General features: G+C 45.6%; 1 pseudogene; it reads left to right on the top strand.

Moving 5' to 3' along the window:
• Nucleotides 1–10782: 10782 nt before the first annotated feature.
• LOC120938505 lies at nucleotides 10783–10959 on the top strand (annotated as a pseudogene).
• The last annotated feature ends 1690 nt before the right edge of the window (nucleotides 10960–12649 follow it).

Consider the following 12649-nt stretch of genomic DNA (forward strand, 5'->3'; position numbering starts at 1 on the left):
GTCCACCGCATACTGAATATTGCTATCCGAAAACATTAAACATTAATACAGTAATACCTTAATACCTTAATAATAGCCACCATTGGTGTGCCAAACCTTAAGAAAAAACATCAACATTCAAAATCAATGTAACAATGCCACCGACCCGAAGAGCCTTAGAATTGTTTGGGCCATATAGACCAACAGTCATCAAATTGTTTGCTTCTCATAGTATTGATGGCAATAAGTCTTTCAAATGTGTAGTTTCTATGAGTCCCAGTTGTCACGTCAGAAACATTTATAGCCTTGTTGGACTTCCAGTGTCGTAAGATCAGTGATCTTGTTTCTAGAAGTATGTGAGTTACGACCGGTCTCATGGTGTAAGGGAATTTATCAATGTTTATGTGGAGAAGTGCTAGGGCTGGGTCCGGTTTCGTGATGAACCCTGTTAGGGACGAAATGAGTTGGAAAATCTGATTCCATAGACTTTTTATGTTTGGGCAGTGCCACAACATGTGTAAAAGGTTGCCCGTGTGTCCACATTCTCTCCAGCAGCCAGCCGAGGCTCCCGGGAAGAATGTGGCAAGTCTCAAAGGCGTGTAGTGCCACCTGTTTGTCAGTTTGATTGTCAGCTCCCAGTGCTTGATGCAGTGAGAGGCTTTGTGTATTTCCTGCAACGCGAGTGTCCATTGCTCCACCGAAAACGTGGAGTTCAGGTCTACCTCCCATTTTTGCATTGCAGCGGTTTTGGAAAATGTTAGCTTGTCCTGAAACATGTTATAAAAGAACGCTATGCCCTTGGTGTCTGGTTTCACAGTGGTGTAAAAACGCCAAGCTGCGCTCGGGAGGGATATGCGTGGAGGAGGCAATGGTCGGAGAAAGTGTGCGATGCTCAGACACTTAAACAGAGCGTCGGCAGGCAGGTGTAATCGTGACATAATATGGTCGACCGACTTGATCATGCCGTCGTCATAAAAGTCCGTTATGCTCGCTACGTTATGGCTAGACAAGTTAGCTACCCGTAACATTGGGATTTTGGCTTCCAATAACTGCAGGGGTAACTTGAAGTCGATGTCCTGGACATCTTGTTGTTTTTGTTCCAGGAGATACCTCCAGGCCCTTAACGATGTCTTTACTGTGGGGGGTAAGACAGTCAAGTCCCACGGGTCCCACCTGTCACTTAGTAATAAGAGCTTCAGATCCTTAGTCGGTGCTACCGCAGATTCTATCTCCACCCAAAGGGGATAGTCAGAGTCCAGAAACCAATGCTTGAGTTGATCTAAACGAACCGCCCATAGATAATCAGTTATGTCAATCAGACCCGCTCCCCCCACTCGTCTATGTGATATTAGATTGTTCCGCGAGCACCTAGCTTTTTTGCCGTTCCATATATATCTCCAGCTGAGCTTCATTAGGCCTTTGAGATAGTGAAGAGGTATATGAATCGGCAGGGTCCTGAACATATATAGCAATTGTGGTAAAATTAACATTTTGTAAGCAGAGATTCTACCCATCCAAGACACCTCTTTCTTGGACATATCCTTAAGCTGCGAATCCAGCTTGGCTATCAGTGGGGCCATGTTGGCTCTGGCGAGTGATGACATTTTATTAGTAAGCGTTATACCCAGGTATGTGATCCTACCCGGACTCCAGGAGTAAGGTAGGTGGGCTTGTAAAAGACGTTTTACTCGGGTAGGAACGCCCAAGTCCAGGACCAGGGATTTGGCAAAGTTAATCTTGTAATAGGATATCTCTCCAAACGATGTCAAAACCCTGTGAGCTTCCTTCAGAGATGTTGCTGGTTTAGATAGGAGAAGTATAACGTCATCAGCGAAGAGATTGATGGTGTGCTCGCCAGAGCCAAAACGAAATCCCGTAATCCCTGGATTCGACCTGATGGCCTCAGCCAGTGGCTCCATCATCAGGTTGAAAACTGAAGGTGATAGCGGGCACCCCTGCCTCGTGCCATTCGTAATTGCAAATGGCCGAGAGAGGAATCCCGAGGTGTACACTTGAGCGGAGGGACATGAGTATAGGGCCAATATAGCCCTCAGGATCTGACCCCGAAAACCAAATTTATGCAGAACCATTTCCATGTAAGTCCAATGAATCCGGTCAAACGCCTTCTCTGCGTCAATAGATAACAACAGAGAAGGCGTTCGCGTCGTCTCAGCATGGTGGATCACATTGATAATACGCCTGGTGGCGTCAGAGGTTTGTCTCCCCCTCACAAAGCCCATCTGGTCTCTTTTGATAAGTAGTGGAATAATAAGTGTCAGTCTTGTGGCCAGTAGCTTTGCGTAAATCTTGACATCTGTGTTGAGGAGGGATATGGGCCTAAAATTGGCTGGTGTATCAGGGGTCTTACCTGGTTTTGGGAGTGTCACTATATGGGCTCTCAACATTTCCTGGGGAAGCGATGCTGAGATTATTAATTCGTTAAATACTTTCGCCATTTGGGGAGCCAGAATCTTTTGGAAGGATTTAAAGTATATATTAGAGAACCCATCAGGGCCCGGTGCTTTACCCGTAGGGATCGTGTGTATGATCTTCTCTATCTCTAGGGCAGTGATTGGAGAGTTAAGGCCCTCAAGCTGTTGAGTGGTCAGGGAGGGAAGATTAATTTTATGTAGGAATGCTTGGATCTTGTCTACACTAGGTTGTGGGGTGTTGGCATCGTCACGCAGGTTGTATAGAGAGCTGTAATATTCTGCAAAGTGGTCAGCGATATCTTTGGGATTGGTTATTTTGGTAGAGGAGGTTGGGTGTTTGAGGTAGGCTATTCTGGATTTTGTGCGTGCAGCTTTAAGCCTGTTCGCCAAATATTTACCCGCCCTATCCGCGTTGGAATAATGATTAAGCTTCAGGCGCCTCAGGTGCCTGTCGTATTGTTGCGTCAAGAGCTCCCTGAGCCTTTCTCTGAGGGATCGCAGTCTAATGGTCAGGGCCGCCGAAGGCGATTGTTTATTTTGTGATTCGGTGTGACGTAGGTCCGTGAGTGCGTCGTGGAAAATTTTTGATTGTTTTCTTTTCTCGATCGCTCCAAACTGTATGAGGATGCCTCTCAAAAAAGCTTTGTGTGCATTCCACATGACACAAGGATCCCTTACAGATTCAGAGTTGATCAGAAAGTAATTGCGTAAATGTTCTGTAATAGCGTTTTGGTATTGTGGGTGTTGTATGATCTTGGGATTGCATCGCCAGATGGGTGGGGAGGAGGAGACGCCCCTCTCTACAATATCCAAGGATATGGCAGCGTGGTCAGACCACGTTATGTCATGTATGGAGGCCTTTTCTACGTTTTGCAGTAACCATTTGTCCGTTAGGAACATGTCTATGCGGGAATAAGACCCGTGTCTGCCAGAGAAAAAGGTATAGTCGCGTTCATTTGAATGGAGGCATCTCCAAGCATCGAATAGTTCCTCAGAATGGAGCAGTGGTTGCAGAGATTGTACGCCTTTCTTCAGGCCTGAAGAAGTGTCCAACAACGGGTCTGACGTGATGTTGAAGTCTCCGCATACTATTAGATTGCCATATTTCATGGAATTCGCTCTCTTGAGGACTTTCCTTAAGAAGCGCAGCTGGTGAGAGTTTGGGGCGTACAGTGCGACAATGGTGTACGGCTTGGCATTGATGTCGCCCGAAACAATCACATACCTGCCCCTGTCATCAATAACCACTTCCTTGAGTTGGAATGCAAGCGAGTTTTTAAAAGCCAGGAGAACCCCCCCACTCTTGGTATCTGGATTGGAGGCCAAGTAAACAGTAGGGAAATCCTTATGTGCGCAGTAAGGCGTTTTGTCCTTTCGGAAGTGCGTTTCTTGCACGCACAGTATGTCCGCTCCTGACTTGCAGGCCTCTCTCCACATAGAGAACCGCTTTGCAGGGTGGTTTAGGCCCCTTGCGTTAATGGAAAGGATTTTAATCGTCATAGCGGTAGTAGGGTGATGATAAGTTCTGTAGTAGGGCCATGGTACTCACGATTCCTGCAGGAAGCAAGCAGTGTGCGGCCATGCTGAACGGAGACTTGCTGCGTTTTCCAGTTGCAGCGGCAATCACTAAGATGGCGGGTCGGGAGAATCTGTGCATGTCACGGGAACTAAAAAGGGAAACAGGAAAAAATAAAACAAAAACAAACCACTTAGCAAGTGTAAAAAGTGGATCCATTAATCGATCCTAGCGCAGTCGTAGCTGCTGTTGAGTAAACGGAGGGAAAAGGAGAGTTAGCTTGTAACTTCTCAGCCCCGGAGATATGGTGTGGGCGAACTTCATATTGGTGCGTTACCACCGGCCTTTTTCTTGGAGGCCCGTTTACGGGAAACGACCTGCCATTCTTCTTGCAGGCCCTGGGGAGTCATCGGGACAGAAGGCAAGGAGGATTGATCCGGAATGATCCCCCATCTGCGCAGTGCTTCCAGACCTTCTTCCAGTGTGGAGACCGAAGTAGTGCCCCCATTATGGGTGATCGTGAGCGTAGCAGGGTATTTCCACTTGTGGAGAATATTGTGGTTTCTCAACGCCTTGGTGACTGAGAGCAGATTCCGGCGCCGCTGCAACGTGTGCCGAGACAGGTCGGGCAAAAGCCTGATGTTGTCGTATTGCGGAGGCATGCTCCCTGGTTTGCGCGTCAGTTGTAGTATTTGATCTTTGATGTGGAAGAAATGCACTCTGAGCAGTACATCCCTGGGGGTATCGTCAGAGAGGAATGACGGCTTAGGGACTCTGTGAATACGGTCAATAAGTAGGTCCTGAGCAGTTGCTGTCGGTAGCAGGGTGGAGAACAGAGACTGAGCGTATTGTAGAAGCTGGTTTGGAGGCACGGATTCTGGAACACCCCTCAGTTTGAGGTTGTTCCTCCTGGATCTGTCTTCGAGGTCCGCCATTTTGTTTTTGAGCCATGATATTTCCTCCCTTTGATCCGCATGTGCTTCCACCATTGTATTGTATGAGGAGGTATACTCCTCCATCTTGTATTCAACCTGACTGACTCTGTTACCTAGAGCCTGCACCTCCCTCTGGCACTCATTCAGTCCCCTATACATATCAGACTGTAGGGAGGATCTTAGGGACAGCAACATGTCTTTTAACATGGTGTCCGACACTGGTCTGTCAGCTGTGGGGAAATCAGTGATGGGGTCCCCCCCCTGCTCCCGGGTGCCTGCAGCCGCATGTGAAGGACCACTGACCTCCATGATGTGTTCCAGCTGTGACCTAGGAGGAGAGTCCCTCCTCGGTTTAGACTTCACTGGGCTCCTGGTTGTAGGGCTGGCTGATCCGGAGGAAGATCCGCTGAGCGGAGCAATCGTGAGGGGGCTGCTGCGAGTCACTCCGCCGCTGGCGTGTCTCGGCTCTGGCCTGTCAGTCAGGAGCTGTGCATTGGATCCGCCGCCATCTTGCGAGACCCCGCGCGCTGTGAGGGAGAAGAAGCTGTCTAGCTTCTGCGGTTGCAGCGGCTTTTTGCGGCTTCTCCCCATCTCCGATTCGTCCGGCGGGGGTTCCCCGATCTGAAGGCTCTGGTCCTGGGCAGGAAAGTCGCCGGTGGACGCTGCTGTTGGCTGTATATCTCCGGCGGGCTACGGAGCTCACGAGTTACGCGGCCATCTCGGAGTCCGGTAGCCACGCCCCCCATCCGATATTATTTTATCGGACATGCACGGAAATTTTCCTCGTACGATACCAGATCGTACGATTTTCGTTTGGTCAGTACAGTTGTCGTCCGAAAATACAACACAAATAAATTACAACACATGACATCACTTCCGATTTTTTTTTTCTGTCGTACGAGAATTTTCGTGACTTTAGCAACCTATTCAATTTCTACTTGCGACTAGTAAACGGAAAAAGTCGGACGATCTGTTGTCCGATTTTTGGATCATGTGTATGTGGCATTAGCCAAACAGAAGGTTCCTTTACCGGAAAAAGGCAGCTATAAAAAAAAAAAAACTAACAGGCATTCTAAAAACTTACCACTCTATCCAAAGCACAAAAAATAGTTTAGATGCACATTAAATGTACATTTTTCATGCAGCTGCCAAAAATACCTGAATCTATGTTTATATCAGCCTGCTGAAATCTGCAGTGATAGCAGACAGTCAGGCTTTACTGTATTACATTGTTGTTTATCTAACACTAGGGGCTTCCTACAAGGAGCTAAAGGGCAGAATTATTTTACTTTTATTTTTTTATTGAAAGATTTTCAGTAAAAAATACACAAGTATAAGTACAAATCTAGTATAAAGATCCATCAAAGCATAAAATGTTGAAGACCTAGCCATCTCTAAGATATACAGATTGTTAAAGGTACATTATTGTAAGTTATAATCAGAAAAACAAGTATGAAAGTAACATAAAAGATGCCAAAAAAAAATGTTTAGGAAGGAGCAGTTCAACAAACAACTCAATAAAAAAATTGTGTAGCGCAACCCTGATATATCCTTAATAAATCCTAATTCATCTATCACCTCTGAAAAATAATAGTGAATAATTTTGTGATAAATATAAAAGTGTATTAACAAAGTCCAGTCTAAATAATATAACAAAAGTCCAGTGTCTTTAAATGATGAAAAGCACCCAAGTGTCTTCAATATTATTTCACACTCACCAGGCGATGCTCTATATTCCCCAATGCTTTAAATCCACAGAGACAAGCTACTTCATCGTCCTCAGTTTGTTCAGGATGGCCACCTCATCTAATTTCTCTGGATTGCTCACACATCCACACATGGATCATAAAAAATATAAGGCACAAACATAGTGTACTCTGCTTTACAAGTTTATTGTTCCCCCACACAGTAAATACACTTACTAAAAACAAGCTTTCAAAACGCTAAAATTCACCAGCCGACTCACAACCTCGGCAGGAGAGTGGCGTGACATCACGGGCGAAGCTCCTCCCTCCTAGATGCATTGCACCCCATGATTGGGCTTCTCAGTAGGCCTTAAACAGTAACTCATACAAACAAATATCCAGGCACATGGACGATAGCCAAAGTGGGTAAGGGAAATTAAGCTGAGGCCACTGTAAGGTACCTGTGATAGGTAGTGTCCGAAATGGAACTTGTGTGCTGAGGATTCAGGCGAAAACGTAGTCAGGCAGATTAGGTTGGAAACAGGTAAGCCAAAAATGGTACACAATCGAAATCCAGAGAGTGGTCAGACAGGCAAAGGTCATACACGAGCTGGTGGTGAAGTACAAAATCAGCAGGCTAGAGAGTAGTCAGGGATTCAGGCAGAAGTTCAACACGATAATCAAGATCACAAGCAGTCAGAACACCCAGGGAGCTAATCCACACAAACGGGCACTGAGAGATAGCATCACTTCCTATTTATGGACTGCATTGATTGACAATTGTCCACAGCTTGCAGCAGGTGGGGCTAGTGAGTCCAAGGTAGTGCTTAATACTGCAAGGACATTTTCAAAAGTCCAGATCTCCTCCGTAGCACAACAGGTAAGGCTGCAGCTGTGGGACCAGGAGGATCCCGTTTCAAACACACCCAGGTACATGGCAGCCACTGCTTTCCCAAACTTATAGGCCTAGTACACACGAGAGGATTTATCCGCAGATACGGTCCAACGGACCGTTTCCGCGGATAAATCCTCTCGAGGATTTCCGCGGATTTGGATCCGATGGAGTGTACTCACCATAGGATCGAAATCCGCGCCGAAATCCCATCGCGATGATGTGTCGCGCCGTCGCCGCGATGATGACGCGGCGACGTGCGCGACGCGGTCATATAAGGAATTCCACGCATGCGTCGAATCATTACGATGCATGTGGGGGATCCATTGGGACGGATTGATCCGGTGAGTCTGTACAGACCAGCGGATCAATCCGTTGGGATGGATTCAAGCGGATAGATTTGAAAGCATGTCTTCAAATTTGTATCCACTTGAAATCCATCCCAGGGGATAAAAATCCGCGGAAACAGATCCGCTGGATTGTACACACCAGGGGATCTATCCGCTGGAGCCGGTCCGTGGATCAATTCCAGCGGATGGATCCTCTCGTGTGTACGGGGCCATAGAACTATGAGGTAAAAACAGGCAGACCAACATGGGAAGAAAAGTGCTGAACCATGGCAATAAAATGAAAATGGACCTCAGGTAAGTTAAAAGGAAGAATTGTAATCCATAGGGAGGGGAAATATAAAAAACCAAGACATACAGCAACCTGGAACCAGTGTACAGAATGCCTCCAGATTGCCATATTATATTGAATTTTACAGAACATTACAGAACTGCAAACTGAAAAAGCTAAATATTTTTAATAACAATGAATTAGAATATGACTTGTGTTGTAATTGTATGTGCAATTTTATTTATTTATTTGCAATATTTTACCAGGAAAGTGGAGTTACCTTTTAAGTAAACTAGTGCTCTAGTCTAAATAAGGCATAGGATTTCTAGTGACTCTCATTTAGATTGGCCTACACTAAGGACTACTGCATCTAAAATGATGAATTTTTGTCTGGTAATAACATTTAGTAGAATTCAAGGTGCAATGTGCTCTTCTGAGTTTTAAGTTGTTAATTATGAATGATAATAGTTTGTAATGTGTAAAATATTGAGGTGTCAAAAATCTTATTATTGTCAAATATCTAATTTCCTATCAGGTTTTTTGTAATGAAATTGGCACTGTAACCGAGTTTTTACACAGACATTTAAAACTGTTAGCCAATGAAATATAAAATTTATAGTTTAAATGAGTTTGCACTTTTGGTTTTGATGTTCTCTTTGTTCCCATATCACAGTTTGTGTGGCCAAAGACAAAAGAGGCTTGGTCAAATTAGGTGATGATTCTCATGTCTATGAGTGCCAGCAGAGTGCATCAGACATCCCTGGAAACTAATTTCATGGATAATAAAGACCAGACATGCTGGACCATTGTGTCCAAATGCTGTTGTTTCTGCCTCATTATAGGTCAGCACAGAGGTTTCTAGGTACATTCTCTCTCATGCCTCTATAAAGACTTATGTGATCACATTATCAGAGTTTAGATGCTTATATGCCTGTATAGAAAATAATTTTATACAGAGAAGAAATTTAAAGGGAAAATATTTACTATGGGGTAGATTCACGTAGAATGGCGCAACTTTGTGCGGGCGTAACGTATCCTATTTACGTTACACCTCTGCAACTTTTACAGGCAAGTGCCGTATTCTCAAAAAAAAGTTGCGGCGGCGCAGCGTAAATAGGCCGGCGTAAGCCCACTTAATTCAAATTGTGAGGAGGTGGGTGTGTGTTATGTAAATCAGGCTTGACCCGACGTGATTGACGTTTTTCCCGAACGGCGCATGGGCCGTCTGTGGAATTTCCCAGTGTGCATTGCTCCAAAGTACGCCGCAAGGACGTCATTGGTTTCGACGTGAACGTAAATGACGTCCAGCCCCATTCACGGACGACTTACGCAAACGACGTAACTTTTTCAAATTTCGACGCGGGAACGACGGCCATGCTTAATGTATGCGTTTCGGAGGGTGTGTGTGTATGGGGGTTTTGGGGGGTTGTGGTTGAGTTCCTGTACCTATTTTCTGTAAAAAAAAAGCTCTGGTTAGAACACACCCAGGGAACATACTTAACCCCTTACCCGCCCCCTAGTGTTAACCCCTTCACTGCCAGTGGCATTTTTATAGTAATCCAATGCATTTTTATAGCACTGATCGCTATAAAAATGCCAATGGTCCCAAAAATGTGTCAAAAGTGTCCGAAGTGTCCGCCATAATGTCGCAGTGCCAAAAAAAATCGCTGATCGCCGCCATTACTAGTAAAAAAAAATATTAATAAAAATGCCATAAAATAACCCCTATTTTGTAAACGCTATACCTTTTGTGCAAACCAATCAATAAACGCGTATTGTGATTGTTTTTACGAAAAATATGTAGAAGAATACGTATCGGCCTAAACTGAGGAAAAAAATGTTTTTTTTATATATTTTTGGGGGATATTTATTATAGCAAAAGGTAAAAAAAAAAAAAAAATTCAGAATTGTCGCTCTATTTTTGTTTATAGAGCAAAAACTAAAAACCGCAGAGGTGATCAAATACCACCAAAAGAAAGTTCTATTTGTGGGGAAAAAAGGACGCCAATTTTGTTTGGGAGCCACGTCGCACGACAGCGCAATTGTCAGTTAAAGCGACGCAGTGCCGAATCGCAAAAAGTGCTCTGGTCTTTGACCAGCAATATGGTCCAGGGGTTAAGTGGTTAAACTATATTACATGCTAGTTGTTTTGACAAAACTGATTTTACAAATTACCATGCCAAATGAAATTGCAGAATTAGATAAACCAGTTAAAAGGCCCTTCACTCCTGCTCGCCCCCTCCCCCCTCAAGAGGCTTTCTCCACACCAGGGAGAAAGCCTTGCATTACGGTGTTGAGTTACAGACAGAAGAACAGCAAGTGAGCATTTCTCAGAAGAAATAAGGACATTTAAAAGCAAAATCGAAGGATGAGGTAAGTAAAAGGAGGACTACACTAAGGTAAAGGAAGCTATTTAGGGAAAACATTTTTTTCCTTTACAACCCCTTTAAGTATTGCTGATAAGGTAATTTATGGTTCATACAAATATGGGATTTATCCACTTAAGGTCACAACTGGCAACAGTCTATATACCCTCCCCACCCCTGGCAGACATCCCTGGCTAAATATTCCAATGCATTGCCTGAATTAAGGCAAAAATACCCACTAGTTGTTTCCCCTCTCCCCTAACCAGTTACATGCCTTCTCTCATGACCCAGCACTGTCCTGGTTGCACAACCACTTCTCCTACTTCCTGGTTTCAGGACAAATGCAGCAGTGGTGCCATAGGCTTTCCTGGCAGAGAAGACACCATGATCATGAAGGTGGTTCTCCCAGGGCGAGGCTCGGCCATTGCACTCTGGCCGTGCTGATCGTGGTGTCTTCCCTGTCACTTCTCAGCCTTTTGGCTAGGACTAGGTGTGGTATCTGTTCTTATCAGTTGTCAGCGGAGCGCTGAAGCACCTCCTACATGGGGAGGGTGGATGCAATCCAATGACGTCATTGCACCTGGAAGAATGGTTTCAGCAGGGACTACGCCATGCTGCCCGACAGTTACTGGGGGCCGGCCCATGGTTGAGTCTGAGCCATCTGGAAGGGTGCTCCTGGTGAGGATGGGTGCTGCGCTTGGTCTTGGTCTTTTTGCAGAGGTTCTAGTCTGGCCTTCTGGCTGGCTGGTGTAAGTGCTATCTCTGTCAGCGATCCGGTAGGAGGAGCTGGTACTGCCCTGAGAGTAGACACGGGGTAAGGCCATGCAAATCCGCCGGGTTGACGGAGGGTCTGGAGGGGATAGTATTGGCGGAGGCTGCTAACTGGAGCGGCAGTTCTCCCCAAGAAAACCTTGAAGGGCTCTCTAGCTGGCAGGGGTGGAGGGCTGCACTGGCTGGTCGGGGGGCTAGATTTGGAAGGAAAAGCCTATGGTGCATGTGCCCCTGGAGTGGCAGTCCAGGGGTATCTGAAGATCACTGTGTGTGAGGGACACATTGATTTAAGATACCACGGTCACTGCACCAGATACACACTTTTTTTAGCACCTGCCTCCTGGGCCGGGCCTTTTGGCTAGGACCGGAGGAATTTTTAATTCCTGGCCGGAGGGCCTGGTCATTGTTAAACACAATGACCACTTCTTTCACTCTCCTCTTCACTATCCATTTCCCCCACTTTATTTAATTTAAGCCTATGTTTGTCACGTTTTTGTCTTATTTTTGTTTGTGCACGTTTTGTTCACTGTGAGATTATTAGGGTGCCGGTCCTCGGGCCAGCCCTGAACTTCTTGGGAGTAGGTGGACATGGCCTTCTGGCTTAGTTCACTTGCTCTCATGGGGTCTCCCTTCGGGGGAGCCCCACCTAGTACTGGAAGGGTTCTGTTTCGGCAGTCCCTCCGAGGAAGTTGGGTCCGTGTCGGCTTCGGTTGCTCGGACCACAGTACCTAAGTCCCCGTCTGGAGCCTAACGCCCCAGGGGATCAGGGTTTGGGTCCCTCTTCACAGGAGGACCACTTGACGTTGCACCCATCTGCACGTTTTTGTGAACACTCTTTATGTGTGTGCACATTTTTTCTGCACCGGGTGGAGTTTTTGGGTGTGTTCACACACCATAGGCTTTTCAAAAAAAAAAGTGGTGCCATAGGCTACTGCTACTGTCAGTCAAATGCTGTCAGAAGGGAGATGGGGACAAGGCCAAGCCGCACTGTGTGTGTCTATGTATGCACACAGCCCGGCTCTGGAGCATACATGCACAGGTGGCCCCATAACACAGGGCTTGCAGGATTGAAGGAGGCTACATTGTCAGTAAGGGACTTCTAAAGAGATGTTTTAGGCAATATTTTTGAACATAGCAGGTAATCATAAACCTCTTTTCTATTTTAATTTAAAAATATATATTAGTCAAGCTACATTTCTCCAAGTCAGTTGCAATTGTTTTCTCCTGATTTAAAGCGGTGCCTGATTCCTGCTTCCTCCCATCTACATAAGCTAAATATATATGTCTGTCCATTGTGAATATTCACACCTGCAAATTTAGCAAGTCAAGTCAGTAGATATTCGGGGGTAGATTCATAAAAACTTACGACGGGCGTATCAGTAGATACGTCGTCGTAAGTCCGAATCCCCGCCGTCGTATATTTAAGCATATTCTCAAACTGAGATACGCTTAAAT

Source organism: Rana temporaria, chromosome 4, assembly GCF_905171775.1.
Source record: "Rana temporaria chromosome 4, aRanTem1.1, whole genome shotgun sequence".
NCBI classification, from domain to species: Eukaryota; Metazoa; Chordata; class Amphibia; order Anura; family Ranidae; genus Rana; species Rana temporaria.